Raw genomic sequence first — 21,388 nt, 5'->3', positions numbered from 1 at the left:
TTTGAACCGGGAGCCTGCTGGTTACAAGCCCTTGTCTTTAACTCCCCCTCCCACCCTGGACCACACAGTGTTTAACATTTTATCCTCTTGGTATTCGACTGTAGTATACTGTCTGTATATTATTTGCACTAGGTGGCAGTGTTGTCCATATTATTTCATGTTAGACTAACTACAGTATAGTTCTAACTTCATATATCAAAGCATCCATTTTATGTTAACAGATTATGCACATGCTTTATTTTCTCTAAGTAGAAATTATATACTGCTAAAAATATTGTATTTCTATAACAATATGCTTATGTGTATTTTTGCAAATGCTGATATATATATATATATTCTATTTTTAGAGCAGCAGCTTAACCTTTTGGCTCCACCTGCTTCTATACACTGTACGGCTTGATTGTTCTGGAATCAGGATGCTAAGATAATGACGAAAGAGCAAGGATTCTCCAAACAAGTTAAAAGGTAGAGCCATATGTGGAGCAATCTGACTCAGTTGATCTAACACATTTTAATAAAAGAGTAATAGTAGACAGCTTGTTAGCAGTAGGTTCCATATTCAAGACTACAAGATTACTGATGTTTTATGAGAAAACAAAGATGATGGTCTCTTGGGATCAAACTGTTCTGCAGATTTTTAACTCCCAACCTTCCTGATGGAAATAGAGGTGCTAATATTTGACTGTTTGTTCCTGTTATGTTTAGAGTATTTTTTGTGCAAACCTTAGAGCTGGGAGAGAGATATATTAGTTTGATGTCACTACATTTTTAAAGTGACAGATACTGCATTTAAAATAATAATAATACACATGCATTAGGGGAACCCTTACCCTTTCTATAGTATACTGTATGCATATATAATATGACACCTTCAAGGCTGTGTATGGAATATCATATAGAGTATTGTACAATGCAAGCTGTTATCTGCTCCACCAGTGAGCACAGCTCCCATTCTGACCTTCTATCATGCACAGCACCATATCTACATTCTTTATGATATATCATTAGTTAAACTGTGGCTCGTTGTGGTGCAACGAAATTTCCATCTGACACAAATACATTTCAGATGGTGGTGTCACATCATTATCAGTGTTCTACTAATAATATAACTATAAAATAAGCCTCTGATATGATGATGTATGAGCCTCAGGCACTCCTTGCTAGAGTTCAGTGACTGCACAAGTCTGTTCATATAATCAGTGCAGACCTGCAGCATGGGCCCTGCGTCAAGGCGTGCTCAGAATCACTCTAAGTGAACCATGGTGATTTGTTTCTGGGCAGGATAACGTATGATGTGTCGAGCTTGGATGATGAACTATAAAAAGTAATTCCTTCCTTCACTTTTTATTTGAAGTCTATCAAGCAGGCACAAATCTGATGACATTTTAAGTTCATGCAGCTGAGCTGAATATAAAAAAAAAAATAATAATTAAAAAAACTGGTTAAGGTTGTACACTCACACTAAAATACAGTTTTATCCTAACTGGCATTACTGCATGTGAGAACCAACAAAATCGAATATTAGGTAGGATTACAAGGCTATAATTTCTGTAAGGCTCTAGTACCATTATAATATATGATTATAAGTATGACTGGACGACCTCTAATGGTTATAAGAATGTCGTCTTGCGCATTCCACATCTTTCTTTCTGGTCAGGTGACAGTGTGGTGACAACTGGGTAGGTTTACAACCAACAGCTCTGCCAGGGCAATTATGGGGATGCCTTCTGACTGTCGATAATGATATCCCTGCAGTTACTGCTGTACCAGTTTGTTATGGGCTTTCTTCAGTCAGTGTCTTAGTAACTGGGCCCAATCAACAGCTGAGCTCATGAAAGAACTTCCATTTGATTCCCTTTAACTGACCAGCTTTACGTTGCATCCCACCCATGCTGTAGTCACTTCTCTCATCTAGTGACTGCTAATTTGTATATGTGACCAGACTGCCATCTAGTCACTTTTATTATTATTATTATTATTATTATTATTATTATTATTATTATTATTATTATTATTATTTTTTTTTTTTTATTTTTATTTTTTTTTTCAGTTGGTGTGCATACTGGGGACGTACTTGCTTTCTGTTTGGATGTGGTGGCATTGCATCAATGAGGTCTAGGAACCGTGTCACCCAGTTCAGTTGTTTCTCATTAGTATCCAGTGTGCATATTGGATGCTCAACAGATGTGCAACAGGGCAGAGCTATAGCCTACAAAAGCAGCAGGGTAGCTGAGGGGCTTTATGGAAAATAAAACACATTGCAAATTGTGATTGCAGGTTGCGTAGCGGACCCCTGCAGCTTTTCAAAGAATTTAGTTAATAATTGGTACTAAAATAATGCTACTCCCACTTTGAATGCATAGAAAGCTATAAAGAACAGAACCATTTGCCTACTTTTTATTCTATAACATGATTTCTCAAGAGACTGTGCTTTTATAGTCTGACAGATGGATACAAAAAACTAAATGTCTTTCTCAAACTGGTTTTGACCCTGCCTTTTGAAACTGATTTTTGTAGCCATGGTCGATTAATAACAATTTGAATTACTTTACTGGTTAATTTTATTTAAGTATTGCTATTTTTATTGTGTGCAAACCTATAGCATATTACAATGCCTAGAAACAAAAAGAGGACAATACAATGTATCTAAAATTAACTGATCTATACAATGTCTATCTTTTGTAAACCTTTTTGTAAACATGAGCTCTTTGGATCTCATGTTGGATTATTTTGTTTTACTAGTAGCTAATGATAATGTCTTTGTTCCAGCTTTTCAGTTGTTGATATGTGTGGGGGAAAAAAATAAATAAATATGTGTTTTTTTTTTTTATACATGCACCAGAAAAGAAGGAAAAAGCATGGCTCTGAAGGATAGGAAAATTGGTTCTGACTTAGGCCTACATATTGATCACATGTCGTTGGTCATGTTTTTTTGAGCAGTCATTTTGATTTATAGGTATGGTAATCCACATTAAACAGAACAATACAAAGGTGTGAAAAATGAAATACTGTCGAAACTAAATTATCATAATATCATACCGTCATCAATTAAATTTCTTAGCACTGAAACCATATTGCTCTTTAAATTGTAGTTTATTCCAAACTAAAATTTGGATTGACACAAACAAAGGCCTAATGTTCAGACCAGGGAATGTGCTCTGTGCGCAAATACAGGCACAGTGTATTTAATGAGTAAAACATGAATTAGTGATTAGCATACATTTACTGGCTGAATGAAGGATTCTGACACTCAGCTACTTGGTAACCTGGATTTTTCATTCAGGGGGTAAAATTAGCTGCTGATAAAACTAAGGCTGTAAATTTGTGTTTAATAGATATTTAAACCTTCTTTGTAAATGGTCCTATCACAGACAGTTTCATTGAGAAAGTAGACTTATTTCAATTTTATATTGATTTTCACACACACAGTATTCAATTATAGAGGTTTCCAATTCATCAAGCTATTACAAGTGCTGAAAATATGAGAACATCAATGCAAGGTCATTAAACAAGACTTTAAACGGTTAGTACTGTGCTGGTCAGGGTTTTAATTTTCATTTATCATTTCAGCATTTAAACCTTTAGCCTCAGATAAAACAATGACATGAACAGATTAACGTGTATTCATCAATGTAAGAAAATGAAACAATTGCTCACAAACTTAAAAGCGTGGTTTTCACAGACTGAACCTAAACAAAGCAAAAGACAATACAACGCTTTAAACATCATTTATATATCATTGCAGCGTAAATGAAACCTGTCAATACCATGAAAATGGGTACTTCTGAACCAATAACCTTTGTGTATATAGTCCAACATGTTTTAAAATGTAAAATACATATTTGCTAAAACATGTGTTTCTTTCAAAACTGCTCTTGGGCGAGCTGGAGAGTGACAAAGCATTGACTCAGCCCATTGGGTTGCACACGTGTGAGTTTAGAGCCTTACATGGTGAGGGCATTGCTTGATTTCATAAATGTAGGCATGATTGGTTGATTGTTTAATTGTTTGATTGTGTAAGTGACTGGGAGAAAAGTCAATCAGCCCTGGTCACATGGTATAAAAGAGAGAAAAAGAGTGTTTGTTGGGAGAGTGTGTGGTGTAAAGTATGAGTGAGATCATGTGTGCTGTAAAAGAATGAGTGAAATCCTGTGTGCTGTAAAAGAATGAGTGAAATCCTGTGTGCTGTAAAAGAATGAGTGAAATCCTGTGTGGTGTAAGTTTGTTGGTAACATTTATAGACTCAAACAAGTTTTCCTCAAGAATTCGCCTATACTTTGCACCATCCACTCTCCTCTCAATCCTGACAAGCTTCCCAGTCCCTGCTGAAGAAAAGCAGCCCCATAACATGATGCTGCCACCACCATGCTTGACAGTTGGGATGGTGTTGACAGGGTGATGTGCAGTGTTGGGCTTGCGCCAGACGTAACGCTTGGAATTTAAACCGAAAAGTTAAATTTTTGTCTCGTCTGACCACAAAACCTTTTTCCACATGTCTGCAGTATCATCTACATACTTTTTTGCAAACTCCATACATGCTTTAAGAGGAGGCTTTTTGAGTAATGGCTTCTTTCTTGCCACCCGTCCATACAGACCAGCTTTGTGTAGGGACCGGCTTATTGTTGATGTGTGAACAGTGACTCCCATCTCAGACACAGAACTTTGCAGATCTCTCAAGGTCATTGTTGGCTTCAGAGTGACATCCCGAACCAGTTTCCTGTTTGCCTGGCTGCTCAGTTTGGTAGGGCGACCTGATCTGGGTAGTGTCTGGGTGGTATGATGCATCTTCCACTTCTTAATGATGGACTTCACTGAGTTGAGAGGGATATTCAGCACCTTTGAAATTTTCTTGTACCCTTCTTCTGCACTGCGCCTCTCAAACACTTTATCCATAACTTGTTTGATAGCTCCTTGGTCTTCATGGTTGCTTTGTTGGATCATTATGTGAGTTGCAGCTTGAAAGTCTTTCTGTACCTGAGGGAAATTATCTACAAGTTAAACCACTTTGAGTACACACAGGCTGAAACCATTTCACTAATTTTGTGACCTATCAAACAAATCATTTGCACCTGAGCTGATTTAGGGCTGCAGTAGCAAAGGGGTTGAATACTTATGCAACTGAAATTAATCTGTTTTTCTCTGTCAGTCTTTCTTATTTATATTCTATATGCATTTTTTAACTTTATCAATGTGGTGTAGTTCGTGTAGATTCTACATATAAAGTCTAATTTGAAAGCGTTGTGTGAAAACTTTGCAGGGGGGTGAATACTTTTGCAAACCACTGTGTGTGTGTGTGTGTGTGTGTGTGTGTGTGTGTGTGTGTGTGTGTGTGTGTGTGTGTGTAATTGTATTTATTTTTATATGTTTTTTTTCATTAGTATAATATTTGTTAGAGCTCTTTGTATTTTCAGGTTCTAAGTTGCAAAGGGATGTATTTGTGCAGTTAGTATTTGTTTTATTTAGATATATATTTAATACAATATATCAATAAAAAAAAATTCTATACCACAGAGTATACAACATATTTAGAGTGACAGGCATGGAATGAAGCAGTTGCCACAAGCCTGAGCTTGTCAGCATAGGGCTTTGCTGGCTGTTCTGGTTGCACTGGTTTGCTGTTTGGGCTTGTGGGGTACTTAGGGGAGCCTCCTGGGAAGGGTTTTTAGAAAAAAAATCATTACAATTAGCATGCTTTAGTAGGTCTACCACCCAGGGTAGTTTGTTTGTAGAAATACAATGCAATTGTACTCCTTCACACACACACCAGTACAATGTAAAATTAATTTAATTCAATCCAGTACACAATTCAGTCCTCTATATTTTATTTCTATTAAGCCTAATACTGTAGCTGTGTCTGTGTGTTTGTACTGGGAAAAATATCAAAAATAAAATAGCCTTTATCAAGAATAAAAAGAAAAAAAAACTATTGTTTTTATATTTAAACAAAACACATTTTCTATAACTTCCCTGCAAACCCCTAGCTGAAAATGTTGCTTTAAGATGCACATTTCTGATGATCTGAATGGGAGGGTTTGTTTAATCTCCTAGGGCTGCTGCTCTATCTTTTCAGACATTTTCCTATTGCTCTTGATAAATCTTCCCGTGTTTCATGCCTTGCACAGCTGTTGTAATTTGTATAAATCCTCTGCTCAGTGTGTTTGCAGTTTCTTTGTCACAGCCTCAGTATGTGACATTAAGCCCTCAGTGGATAATGGAATTTACAGTAGCTTTACAATAGTGATAATGTGTTTTCCATTTCTCAAACAGCGGTGGCAGCTCCCAGGTGATTTATTTATTTATTTATTTATTACTTGAGAGCCTACCAATGCTAACCATATATACATTTCAAACACTAATCTCACATCATTATGTATTAATAGAACAATGTTAACACCTGCACAATTGGAAATAAATCGAACACTATTTTCTATGCTTGGTTATTTGCTTAGTAATCCAGTAATAACTCATACATAAAACAGTGTATATTTGCATTATGCATAATGAAAGTTGGATTCCTTTATTTTGCATGCTGCACTCTAAATATTATTTGTTAATTCTTTATATATTATTCAGGACTACAGTGACATTTTTAAATAGGAAAGATGTGCCATGTCTCTTCATATAATGCGTCTCATTTTCTACTTTATAAACAAATTGAAATATCACACACATTTCTTTCATGATGTACTACTTGAAGTGAACATTTCTCAATTAGGTTCTCCTGGTTCACTTCTCACAATCCTGATTTTTACTAGGGAAATGCAGTATATACAACATTTAACTGTTCAAACAAGTATGTCGGTAGCACATAATCCCCGCCATGACTATACATTCTAAATTAGAGCTATCAGTATAATGAAAAAGTGGATGACCATGACATATGTCAACACTATGTACAGTATAGTATAGAAAAATAATACATTTCAGCCTGACTACACATGACTCCCCCTGCCTCTACTGACTGCATATGACTATCCCTGCCTCTACTGACTACACACGACTCCCCCTGCCTCTACTGACTACACACGACTCCCCTTCCTATACTGACTACACATGACTATCCCAGTCTCTACTGACTACACACGACTCCCCCTGCCTCTACTGACTACACACGACTCCCCCTGCCTCTACTGACCACGCACGACTCCCCCTGCCTCTACTGACTACACACGACTCCCCTTCCTCTACTGACAACACACGACTCCCCTGGCTCTACTGAATGAGCCCAGAGGGACTCTGAACTCCCGATTTGAGTTTCTTAAATTGGTCACACTCAGCAGGGAGACAGAATAATACAAACAAGGGTGTGGCCAAATTTTCTTTTCTTTTTTTTTTTAATTTAGTGTGCCCAATTATTTTACCCACAAATTCTCTTCAATTTTAAATGTCCAAGCATTTTTTTCCCTTCATTGCAGCAATTTCCTGCACAGCTCAGGAGACCTGAAGGTTCTGTGGGTGTCCTTCGATCCCACAAGTGGGCCAGCTTCCTCTTTTACACCCAGGAACTCAAGGGTGGATGTCAGCGAGCTGCAAACCTAGAGGACAAAAGCTAGCCCTTCTAGTGTTTACCTTTGAGCTCACTGGGCTCCTGGCCAGCAAGGCCGCCTTAGTACGACAAGGAGAAACGGTCCCTGCCGGTTTTGTCTCCTTAACCCACAACAGCACCAGACATTTTAACACTGCCCTTGGAATCCTCAGCAAAGACCGTCGATTTCACATAGCCAGGATGCAAACCTGGGCTGCATGACTTACCCTGCACAGCACGACAGATGAGTCATGCAGGGACCCCTCCGGTTTTCTTTTGTATCGCCACAACTTGGCTGCCATGCAAGTTTCAATGTAAAAGGCTGCATTACAGAAATGTATTTTGAACAAATCTACAGAAAAGATGCTGACTGATGCTTAGTCACTGTTTTGTTAACCAGTTTACAGCTCACATGAATTATATTCCACATGGATAGGTTAGCTACTGATTAAATATGAAGTATTTAACCACCACATTGATGACTCAACTCTTATTGAAAAGTACAGAACATCAAACTGTAGTAGGATTATTTCTTTGGCTACAGTAGCACTTTAAAATGAACACTATAATCTTGATTTAACACATGCCTTAGATCCTTAGATCATCTTAATCAAAGAAGCTAGCAATGTATTGCGTTAATTATTAACAATTATTTTGTCCAGCAATGGCATTACCAAAATCTTTAGTTTGTCCTTTTTCAGCCTATTTTCATGTTAAATTAGATTGCTGTAAATGAGATTTGCATTAGTGGTATTGCAGAATTGATTGAAGTTTCAATGAAATGCAGAAGACATTTAAAACAGCTATGATGTAGCTATTCTCCAAATATCTTTCTTAAATTACAGAGTGATGGCATTTGATCCATTGACTGTAAGATACCTGTGAATTATTAACCCATTAAACTGTTAATGCAACAAGTTGTTAATATCATGATAGTAGCTAAGCTGACAAACTATAAATGAGATTCATATTTTATAGCTTCAAAAGATTTCCAGTCTCCTAGTGGTGCAATTATTTCAATAAAATATAAGGCGCTGCTCATTTGTGAGAATTATACTGTATGGGAGTGCAGAAAAAGCACAACTTTTTAGCCCATAACTAACGGTAACTAAAATGCCTAACATTTGTGAATGTCTAATCAAATTACTTCAAACTTTTTTCCATGAAGAAGCCTTTTTAGCCTTGTGTCTAGTTTCTAAAATCCATTTTTAGGATTACCTGACATGAACCATAAATCTCATTTTATACTGCACTCTCGGAGAGAAGGCATTAACTGCTACACACCATTAAGCAAGGACTACTAATTGTTGCTCTTTTCCTCACAAGTGATGCATGACAATGACATCTGCAGGCAAAGGCATGTAGCCAATAACCCTATCACAATGAAGGAGTTGTTAAAATGGCCTCAATCAGTGTGATGCAAAAGCTTTCGGGGGGGGAATCACATCTACTGTACATGCAATAGTATATGAAAATCTTCACAACGTCATTTTAAAAGTAGGAGTTCAAACCTTGCATGCTGAAACTATTATTAATTATGTGTGTGATTCATCCTTCCTTTAGCAATATTGACTGTTGAATGGCTCTTCTACTGCTGCAAGCATGTTTCATGCCTGTACACTTAAAATGTGTTTCTTACCTCAGCTAAATGTAACCATTTTTACATTAAATCCATAAATTACCTATCATTTCAGTTCCTGTCAATCTATATTTTCCTAGTTACTTTATTAACAACATATTAATTTAAGCTAACATCATATCAAAAGATGTAGAATCATTATCAGATTGCTTGCAGGCTGCATTGTACCCAAAGTTACTAAAATGTATGCCATTGCAAATCCATAAACTGTCAATGCATTATCTCTGCTATATACAGTAGGTCTATTTCCTTTTGCAGCTTTGATATTTTCTTGTAAAACTGAAAGAGCATCATCATTTTTCAAGCATTGACATTCATTCTCACCAAACGGCTGTATATCACAAGAGCTGCATCTCTAAGTAGTGATGTGCCATGAACACTGCAGAATCTCCCCCTGTTTCACTAAATTTAACCCAAGAACTGTTTCCTCAATTTCTAGTAGTGTTCTACCATATGTATGTTCTAGAGTTTTTGTAGCAATCGGTAATAAGCAGTTACTGTATTTGTCTCATTCTTTGCAGTATACTGTACATTATTTCAAGTGAATTGGGAAGTCCAGTTCCCTCCTGGGGTCATTTTGATTATTAACCCCATTGGGGTCCTTTAATGCTATACTTTGATCTGGCTTACAGTGTTTTATTTTTCCAGACTTACAAAGAACATAGCTTCATGACATATTAAAGGCACAGGCGTATATCTCCCATCCCTTTTGAGATCTGGGCTGATGAAAGGATGCCATTTCAGGGAGTTCACTACAGTGATTCCGGAGTTATCACATATACAATATGGCATTTTTCCTGGAAGGCTCAGTAGCATAACATGTATCCTGGCACCGGCAGCACATATAGCTATAAAGAGTAAAAACACATTTCAGATATTATATTTGCAAACACATGTACATTCAAATTGATCTTAAAAAGCCACAACGAGACTTCCCCTTTCAGATATTATATTTGCAAACACATGTACATTCAAATTGATCTTAAAAAGCCACAACGAGACTTCCCCTTTAACTGCTAGCAACATAGATGCAAAATCCCAATATCCTGTAACTACTAAAAAAAAAAAAAAAAAAAATGCAATAACATTAAAATACAATTTAGTAGTGCTACTTGAATCTGTCATCTTAAAAGAATACTAGATTTGGTCCATTTAGATTTCCATAATAGTTAATTTCTTTTCTGTGTTATGTCATTCTTTATTGATGTTACAGATTAGCATGATAGAGAATACACATACAGTAACGGTCTATTAAACAAGTTGTAGGCAGACTGTATAAAACATTTAAATAGAAGAGGCTTGTTTATTTTATTTTGTTTAATATTGTAAGCTTTACCTTTTCATAGTAAAATAAGATTTATAAAGTAGCATTCACAAACCCAGCTATGACAATCTTGCTGTGGCTCAATATTTGCTCAACAGTACTGAGAACAGTGCTGAGGGACTGAAATAAAGTGCTGAAATAAAGAATTAAATGTCATTCACTCAAGGATGCCATGACTTACATGCCAGAAATTGGGGATATTAAGAAATGCCTATTTGAAATGTGTTCTGTAGATGTGTCTTTTTAGAACTTCAAGTAATGGCTGGTGCTGGTTTTATGCTAGTTAAAGCTGGCAGTGCATGACTGGTCATGCTGTTTCAAATTTTGATGTTGGTTCAAAGGGTGATTATAAGTATGCATAATGTGTTTTCTTGCCTCTGTTTCATAAAATGACACTCTACACTATATATATATATATATATATATATATAATTATATATATATATATATATCTATATATATATTATATATATATGACACTATATGTTGACTAAATTTTGCTACAGAAATAATTGTGTAATTAATAACATTAATGACGGTCAACAACTTTTAAATGGTGCCAATTCATGCTGATTCATTGTTGTTAACACACACAAAATATATTTCCCATTCTAAATCAGATAAGATGTATTGAAAATTAACTTGAAATCAGTTCTCACTGAAATGTCTGACTTCATACTGTGGGAGATGGCCAACATCTTATTTTGATTGTGCATTGATTCGGTTATAATATCTTTCTTGGTGCATCACACTAAGTGGTCACCTAATAAAAAAAATAATAATAATATCAAGCATGTCAGTGATGTTGATCCTCTTAATTGTATGTAAAACGAGCAGGATGTGAGCTCAGATAGCAGTAGAGATTAAAATCATAAGTCCTGTATGCATAATAACCAGGTCATTTTATAATGAAGCTCCTGCTGTGCAGTGTCTGAAAGGCACAGAACAAAGAGAGGAGGGGAAAAGCAGTCCCATTTATTATTTTCATAGAACAGCCTTAATAAAAATGGAATTAAACACATTCTCCACAGAGTTAGTAGAATTATAGCAATACATTAAAGAGACAGCTTATTTTACTGAAATAACAGGGCAAGGTGTTTATTCTAGTGGCAATTTCAACTGTTTATCCAATGCAAGGTCGTCTTAATTACTGAAATCTACTGAAAATTTTATTTTCGTCACAGGTAATATCCTAGAAATATCATTAGGAAGTAGAATAATACTTGATTCAGAAAATTTAATTAAACGCTAACAATAATTGCACATAGACTACCTGTCCAGTTCTTCTGTTTACTGTTAATGTCAGTGGTGATGAAAACCATAGGGACCTATAGTCAATTGGCCTTGTAAATCTGTAAATATTATGAAGTATATAACTTTTCAGAAGTTACCCTAAGGATTATTTGTCTGGAGGGGAGGGGGAGTAGGACAGAGGTAAGGTCGCAAGCCAGATCAAGAACATAGCCAAAAATGTATTTAATAACCTATTGCACAAAGCCTTTATAACCTCCATCTAACCACACTATGCAACAACTATTTATTTACATTAATCACTACTATTGAATTCCCGAAAGAAGGTATTGTTTGATTGTGAATACATATATTTTATTTAAGTTTCACTCTACTTTTATTAAGTCCGTAATACAGTGACTTACAAGATCGTGCTTCAGTTCATTTGAGTTCAGATAATGTATTTTGTATCTATTCTCTTTTACACAAACACATATTATATTTATGTATTTCCCCTTTGTGTGGGTTTATAATGGAATAAAAACATGAAGTTCGCAGACAGATTTCAAGGCTTACGCTGCACAGGGTATTGTTAATGTGTTTTTCCTGCATCCATAATAAATTATTATTCTGTCGTTCTTTTTTTGCTATCATGTCCTGCTGTCATGTCAGTCTGATATTTCTGTCTGTTTGATGGTAGGCAATTTTCAATTTGAGACTTTAGTCCTTAGTTTTACATTGAATTTGCTGGGTGAATTCATTGACGTTGCTTGGAAACAGTGATGGTGTGTGCTGGGAACGAATGGAGATTAGAAGCAAAGCACAGAATAAATAATCACACAGCGACTTTCTCATATGAATTAAGAAGCTCTAAAAGTATAATTATAACTTATATGATTATTATTTTCCATTTGTAATTGTTTTCAGTAAACTCAAAATTATTAAAGTGACCAATGTCCTGTTGTTTTCAGTGCAAACAAATACATTACATTCCAGAGTTTCAGGGAGCTCAGCAAAATCAAATTACATATTTTTCAAGAATGCAGTTTTGCCGCCATACTCGAGTCTGAGCCACGAAAAATGTGACTTGAGTGTATACATGTAGCTGCTTCAAGGTACTGATAAGGTTTCAAATGAAAAACACATGTGCTTGGACAAACCTGCAAATTGCTTTGTCACTAAAACCCACCAACATAAAATTATTTCTGAAGAAATCAGATCCATGTTCTTGAAGCTGTGCTATCCAGTCAAAGATCAGTGTGATGGCTGTGCGATTGAAGCTGGAATGTCACATTGTTTAAATATCTGCAAGGTCATGGAGATTAATTGCACTCCTGAGAAACACACACATACAAAAAGAACAGAATGCCTGAGTCACCTCTACTCCCGGTAAAGGGTCACATGACATTTCCAGGATTTCTGAACAGCTCAGCAATTTCGCTCAGCAAATGTAATGATCCAAGTACAAGGTAAACCACAGACACCCTGATCAATGTGATGGTAGGACCCTAAGAGACCCAAAACTATCCTTCAATTAGATTTGAAATGGTTAAGATATAACACAGCAAAATATGTAAGTTTGATCTCTGCTGCTCTTCCCACTACCACACTTTCAATTAGGATGATACATCTTAGGGAGCATTTTCACATGTGCGTGTCTATACCAGGGATAGACAAAGCCTTTTCATTCCAAGTTTCATACAGCAGATATAATAAAATGAGTAAGTGCATTAGGACCTGGACAGGGGTTTAATTAATTTAATTTAATAATTAGGGAGATGGTTAGAACAAAGACCTGAACTCAAAATCCTATGGTAGGCTATATTACACTTTAAGTAAACACGCTAAATGCAACTCTGGTGTGAATTGGGACAGTGAACTTGCTATAAGCCTAGGGTTGGTGTGCCATTCCAATCCAGATTTCAAGTACTTCAGCACTTGAGGTTTAATTTGTTCAATCTAATACTTAAGGAATAATTGAGGACATGTTTGAACAAAGACCTGAACCGGAAAGTCTGAGGTTGCCTACCCTAAGAGAATATTTGTGGTATAGCCAGATAAAACACAAACACGTATTGCTTTGTGTGGCATATACACCGTACAGTGCAACAATACAATAATTATGTTTTAAAACAAGGTTATTGTTTTGTTTTACTGCATATTCTTGTCAATAGAATAAAATACTTATTTTTGTCCCTGGGTCCAGTGTTGTAATGAGTGTTGGATTTGATTATGATGCTAAGCCAGAAAATGATGATGATGTGATGTCCAGTGTAATAATTTGCAAGTACAGTTATGTTCTTACAGAATCTCACAGGACCTTTAATTTCAGAGGAACCATCGCTCCTGTAGAAATAGCATTCCTTTACAGTTACTTAGCAGAGAGTTCACTGTGGCAGAGCAAGAGCTCTGCCTGTAAATAGTGTGGGTGTTTTTGTGTGTCTTGGTGGTGGTTGGCAGGGATGGGGTTAATTCCTGTCCCTACCAAAAACATGTGAGATGTGGCTGCTCCCAAATAGAGTAAAATGGAATAAAAATAAACACGCAGTTCTTCAGTCCTGAGTCTTCTTTTTGCCTCTTGACCACCATAGACACCCGGCCTCTCTACCACACGTAGTGGCAGTGGTGGGATAAACAACGCCACCAGAGAGCCAGGCCAGGAGGAGACTGCAGGGATTTTTTAAATTTTATTTCACTGGGAATTTTTTTTTTTTCCTTTTTTTAAAATATGGATAACTGGATCTGTGGGAACCGTCACTCAGCTCAAATTGACGGGATGGAGAACCTCCTCAGTGGTCTTGAGGAGCATGGATGGTGCCTTGCATGTGGTGAGTTCGGGCACAAGGTGGTATGCTGCCCCCTCCAAGAGGAAGAGGAAGAGCTGCCTGCCCATAAAGGGGAGAGCCGGACCAGTTTCCAGAGATAGAGGGAGACTACCTGCTGCTCCCGCCTCCACCACTAGAGGAAGGCTACCTGCTGCTCCCGCCTCCACTGCTAGAGGGAGACTAACTGCCACTCCCGCCTCCACCGCTAGAGGGAGACTAACTACCGCTCCCTCCTCCACCGCTAGAGGGAGACTACCTGCTGGTCCTGCCTCCACCACTAGAGGGAGATTACCTGACACTCCAGCCTCCACCACTAGAGGGAGTACCTGCTGCTCCTGCCTCCACCGCTAGAAGGAGACTGCTTGCTACTCCCGCTTCCATCACTAGAGGGAGATTACCTGCTGCTCCTGCCTCTACTGCCAGAGGACAATCGACCATGCCGACCTTCACAGCCACTGCAAGTTCTACTGAGGGGAGCGGGGGGAAAGTTAAGGGCTCAATCGTCGCCTCCCAAGGGTCCGCTGCTGCCATAGTCTCACAAGGGTGCGCTACTGCTGTCGTTTCCCGAGGGTCCGCTCCTGCCTGGTTTGCCTCCACATGGGGATGCGTGGGCTGCTGAGAGGAGTAGGGCGAAAGCCAACAGCTCTGTCATTGCCTCCCGAGGGTGCGCTGCTGCCGACGCCTCCCAAGGTTCCAGTCCTGCCTAGTTCGTCACTGCCCGGGGATGACTGCACATCACCACCCGTTGGATGCCTACTCGTCAGTACCCAGAGATTTGTTGTTACTACAAGCAACAGTTTCGCTGCTTGAAATTCTGTGGCCAGAGCCCAAGAAGAGGGAGCCGTCGGCTACACAGAATGGAGGAGGTCAAGAGACACTGTAACCATTTCACTTCCGGAGTCCGCAGCGCCACTGCCACTTCCAGAGTGCCCGTGGTGAGGGCAGCATTTCCTCTGCCAGCGCCACTGTCATGACTGGAGGAGCCAGACGTGCTGCTGCTATTGCCACTATTGCCCCCTAGGCTGGAGGAGCAAGTGTGATCTTTGAAGAAGGACCTCACACCGTGACCGCCACCCGTAAGCCCTTTTTTGCCTCTGTTCCTGGGCAGGAACAATGAAAGAGACTTTTAGGACTTTACGGGGGAGGTGGCTATGGCCCCTCCACCGATACAGGTGTTCACCATGACGCGGGGGAGGGGGGGGGGGGGGGGGGGGGGGGGGGGTGGGGGGGGGGGGGGGGGGTGGTGGTTGTGGTAGAGCAAGAGCTCTGCCTGTAAATAGTGTGGGTGTTTCTGTGTGTTTTGGTGATGGTTGGCAGGGATGGTGTTCATTCCTGTCTCTGACAAAAACATTTGGGAATGTGGCTGCTCCCAACTAGAATTGGTGATAATTGGGAGTAGCCACATCCTATAAACGAAGAGCCCAGAGCTCCATTAGGGAGACAACCAGGGAGCTGGGAACAGAGAGTTTGCTGCCACAGGAAAAGAAAGAAATGTTCCTGTATTTGTATTTAAAAACCCACTGTGACAGTGCAAGACTTGGGTGAGGGATTTTCTGTTTCATTTTGTGTTCATGGCTTATTTTTGTTTAACCTTTTTTTATTTTGGCTCAGTGAGCTGTGCTTTTGTTTATAATTTGATTTAAGAAAAATAAACGTGCAATTCTTCAATCCTGAGTCTCCTTTCTGCCTTCTGACCACCACAGACACCCAGCCGCTCTACCACACTCACCTTTGGTTTATTTTATGAAGACAGACTTTTCATTATTTAACGGAAGAGATTTTAAAGTGTCTGTTAATCAGATTGAGACCTGCTTTAGACCCTTAGGATTAGAATATTTTACATTTTTTTGCAATAAACTGACCTTCAGATAAATTATGGCATAAGAGATGTTCTTACTAAGTACTGACGTTTAAAGTATGTCATCTTTTATATGTGAACTGTCTCTTTACTCTAATAAAATTTATGATCCTGTTTCAATCAGCTGGTACCAGTGCTACAAACCAAGGCTGACCTTGTCTTCCTAAACAATATAGCCACAAAAGTCAAGACACTCTTGTTGCAGGCAAAGGCTGGGTTTTAAGACATTGATCTTTTTCTTTTAAATTTGTACTTCTTATACTACTATATACATATTTAGATAAAGCTATGTTCCAAAACAAGCAACCCAAACACTGTACAAAAGGATTGATCCTAGGTAAGACTTTTCGAGCTCCTAACCCATCAACTTGTCTTACCGGTAAGACTCAGCAGTATCTGTAAAGGCAGTGTGTCACACATCACTGCATGTTACAATTCTTTTTGACCATGAAAAGATGCAGCATATTAAGAGCAAATAGTGTATACTTTACAGAGGCTTAAAACGTCTAGTTTTTCTGGACTATACAGAACAATCGCATTTGGTTACTGTCTATTTCTTTGCAGAACAAAGTGTTCCAAATTTGGTATGCCAGACATATTAAGATGGCAACTTGTGCAGAAGGCATTTTTATTGAACATTTATCTCAGTGAAAGCCAATGTTACATTCAAGTATTTCACCCTTTAATCAACGTCTAAAGATTTACACTCCAAAAATAATGTTTTTTCTGTCATTACCGTTTAGAAATTGGCAGGGATGGGGTTAATTTCCCCTACCTGCCTGGGTTTATTATGTTCAGGTGGCTGGGGTTGATTAGTTGATTAAGTGATTAACTTAATTAATGATAAATCAGCGCCCAGCCGCCTGACATAAAAGGAGGCCTCTACTTCTCATTTGGGAGGAGGGAGCTGAGGAAGCAGGTTGGTGGTTTTTGGCTTGTTTGTATTTTTGAAATTTTGAATCCAGTGAAGGCATTGCCCAGCCTGGAGACCTTATTTTTGTAAGTTTGCTTTTTGTAGTGCTTTATTTGTGTTTGAATCCTTTTGTTTTGCCCTTGTGCACTTTTATTTTGTGTTTATTTATAATAAGTGTATTTCTTTTTGACCTGCAGTCTGTCTCTGAGCCTCTAACCTCTCGCCAGCCTGCCACAACCCGCAAAAAGAAAATGACTTATGTTAGACATGCAGTGTCATCGTTAAGAGTGTAATAGAAACTTATGGAAACACAATTTGAATATCTGCCTATTTCATATTACCATTACCATTGACATATGAAAATGACCATCTCTTTGCCTTGGGTACTGCACTGTTGCCTGTTTTTCCCCCTATAGAAGGATGTACGTATTTTCAAATGAATTGTGTCAGTTAACTAAGATAATATCCCAGAATTAACAAAGGTATGAATCATTAAAATGGAGCAAAGCGTTCTTCATTTTCGAGGTAACACATTTTACAAAGTTACAAAATTGCTTATCATACGGCACAGGAGCAGCCTGGCGGAATACTTGTATTTATTTAAGTCCTGTCTCCGGTCGACTGAAAATGAGTCGCTTGCATATCTCAGGGAAGCAGATTGCTTCGCTACCTTGGTTGATAGATACCCTAGAGAACTTCAAAACAAAAAGGCGCAAATGCATTTTGAATATTAAATACCAGAAACAAGCTGCAATACCTTCAAACTCCCTCAGGGTGTTGTAAACTTATGATATGAAAAATGAAATCTGCTTCACTTTTGTTTTTTTTCTTTATTCTCAGTATATACTACGTACGCTGTAATAATGAGATCAAGTCTGCTGCTTGCAAGGAGGGATGCTGCAGGGAAAACACAGAATCAAGTCAGAGTTCCACTATAAGAAGAAAATAGAATAAACGATGGCTTGCTACAGGATGACTTTTAGCATCTAGAATTAAGAATTAATTAATTTTCAATGGCATTTTTTTCTAAATGATTTCCTACTAATTTCATATGAAATTAATTTCTTAGTAATTCCCTTTAAGATCGTTTAGGTTGTTAGGTAATATTAAATGGAATAAAACATGCTAATTACTCAGCACAAGCAAAATACACTTCCCAATTTGCACAGTGGTAGCTCTCAAGCTGCATGTGTGTGATGAATCAATCCCATTGGGTGATTCTGCAGCATTTTCATTGTCAGTTTAAGGCATTGGCATGGCTGTACGATACTACAAATGTCTGTGCCCTGGGTGAAAGGGAAGCTTACTTCCAATCAGCTTTTAAATTGCTCAAAGAGTCGTTGTCATTGATTGGTACTCAATTATCAATGTAAGGATAAGGAAGCTTCTTATATCCTAAAATATGGCACTTAATAATGTCTTGCCAACAAAAAAATGGACACAGCTGTAACATTCAACAAATAATATCAGAGACTATAAAAAACTGTCCTTTAGAAATATAGTCATAAATAAACATATAGTTTACTTTGTACAAATTATGTTTTAAATATTTAGTAGTGACTATGTTACTACATTATTAATGAAACCATCTATCTTTCTATCTAAGCCCTTTAATGACAGAAATCAGTGCAGAAACCAACATTTCACATAAGCCCTTTAATAGTTAGGCTTAAATAGTTAACCTTTAACAGCTAAAGGCTCTTCATTTATAAACACATACGAATGACAACGCTTAATAAAATGAACTTCTAGTGTGGTTACTGCAAAGCACACCAGACACATCCTGCTGTATAATATAATAGCTATAGATCAGTGGTGCCACTCTGGCCCTAAAGAGCCAGGTATTGATTCTAAGCAGGTTCTAAAGTTACTAATTGAACCTGCAGTCAGTGAACTCATTCAGGACCTGATTTAAACAAAAACGCAGCTTGGAATGGATCTCAGGGGTTAGAGCTGTGCAGCATTGAGGTGGATAGACAGGTCATTGAAAGAATATAAGGACATTGCATTTTGGTAAAGTCACATCAACATAAAGATGCTTTTTAAGATGTGTAAAATTAAAATAAAAATCCCTACTATGAAATGAGGGCAGATTAGAAAGATACAGCAGCAATAGCAAAAAAAACCTCTACAGTAAAGTCATCAAATCAAGGCTAGCCCAATAAGATAACATTTATAATCCGATAAACCTTCATGGATTTGATAATGCTCAGACACAAGAAGCCATTTAAACATGGCCCGGAAACACCTGCCTTTTTTGTTTATACAGAATTGGTTAGAGCCTTCCTAGGAAAGAAAAAAAATCAATGCAACATCTCTGAGGTAATCAACTGTAAAACACTTAAAGGGTCTTTTTTTACTCATCCAAGGTCAACATTTTCTTCCTTTCTGTAAACAGTCCCCTCGCATGTTGCTTGTTAATAGGGTTCCTGTAAGAGGGGGATATCTGTGCTGACTCTGCTGGTGTGTTTATAGTGCTGCAGGAAGAGGGCAGTGGTTGTCCAACACCCGCCTCGCGGTCACGGCAGTGACACGGAGAGGTGGGAGAGAGGGTGTGTGGCGTTCCCTCTCTCTGAGTGGCAGAGAGGTGGGTCTTGGGGAAATTGTTAGCCCTATAAAATAACACTCTGCTGTTCCCTCAGGTCTGCCCTTTTAGACGTGCTGTGTGTACGGAAGCGCTGTTCTGGAACTACGAACGGCCGGGAGAAACCAACCCGGGAGGAAACGAGGCAGTCTTCCCAGTGACAGCGAGTGGAAGCGACAGCGAGTGGGAGAAGTACAGAGCAGTTTAGAAGCAGTAAGGAGAAATTGCATCTTGAATTGCTTTAATCAGAAAACACAGGACACTGGGGAAACACAGCAGCAGCTCAAAGTCAAACAGCCGCGTGTGTTTTTCTGATAACAAACAAGCTGAAACTCGGAGCAGCTGATTCAAATTCAGCGCCGTTCTGAGACACGGGCGAGGGGAGGAGCCAACAGCACAGCAGAACAACGCAGTTAAACGAGGCAGTCTTCCCAGCTACAGCGAGTGGAAGAAGTACCAGCGTGGGAAAGTACAGAGCAGTTTAGAAGCAGTTTGAAAGCAGGCTGATGGCTGCAGAAGAAACTAAACTTCAAAAAAAAAAAAAAAACCCTCAACATGGTCTTCAAGCCAGTAAGCTGTGACACCTGCTTGATGTGGGAAATCCGAGAAAACCCAGCGGAAATAAACCAAGTGTGCGTAAAGTGCCGCGCGATCCAGGATTTGCATAAACTAGTAAGTATTCTAGAAATGGAGCTGGAAGAAGTGAGAAAGCAACAGGATCTTGAGGAACTGGCACACCCACAATTCATGGAAGTCTGCATCACCCCTAACAGACTGAAAGCCACCAGGGAGATAGAAGGTCAGAACAGCTGGGTTCAGGTAGGCAGAAGGAGGGGAAAAAAGAAACTTTGTCAAACACAACCACCAGAAATCAAAACAACCAACAAATTTGAGTCACTTCAGAATTTTGATGAGCAGAACCAACAACAAGAGAACGAAAGGAACAACATTCAGGACCCCATTGACAGTGGTGACCAGACAGCAAAAAGAAGGGAGGTCGTGATTGTTGGGGACTCCATATTGAGAAACACAGCAAGTTCAATTCACAGTTTGGACCCCCTTACTACAACAGTGTGCTGCCTTCCGGGAGCCTCGGTCAAGCACATCACTGAGAACGTGGACAGGCTCCTAGAACGAACAGGAGATGACCCGGTAGTAGTCGTCCACATCGGTACAAACAACATTGGAAGAGACAGACCAAAATCCCTGCAAAACAAATTCAGAGAGCTAGGAAGGAAATTAAAAGAGAAAACCAAAACTGTGGTATTTTCTGGTATACTACCGGCACCTTGCAAAGGACCATATGGACAGCTGGAAATAATTAATCAAAACGCATGGCAGAAGATGTGGTGCACACAGGAAGGCTTCACCTATCTTGATCATTGGACCACATTCTACAACGAGGACTATCTATATAGACGGGATGGACTGCACTTAAATAAAAAGGGAACCAGTCTACTTGGAGAAAAGATCCTCGAGCAGGTTCAGAA

The sequence above is a fragment of the Polyodon spathula genome, chromosome 2, assembly GCF_017654505.1.
Source record: "Polyodon spathula isolate WHYD16114869_AA chromosome 2, ASM1765450v1, whole genome shotgun sequence".
Lineage (NCBI taxonomy): Eukaryota > Metazoa > Chordata > Actinopteri > Acipenseriformes > Polyodontidae > Polyodon > Polyodon spathula.
Note: the sequence above shows the minus strand (reverse complement) of the source record.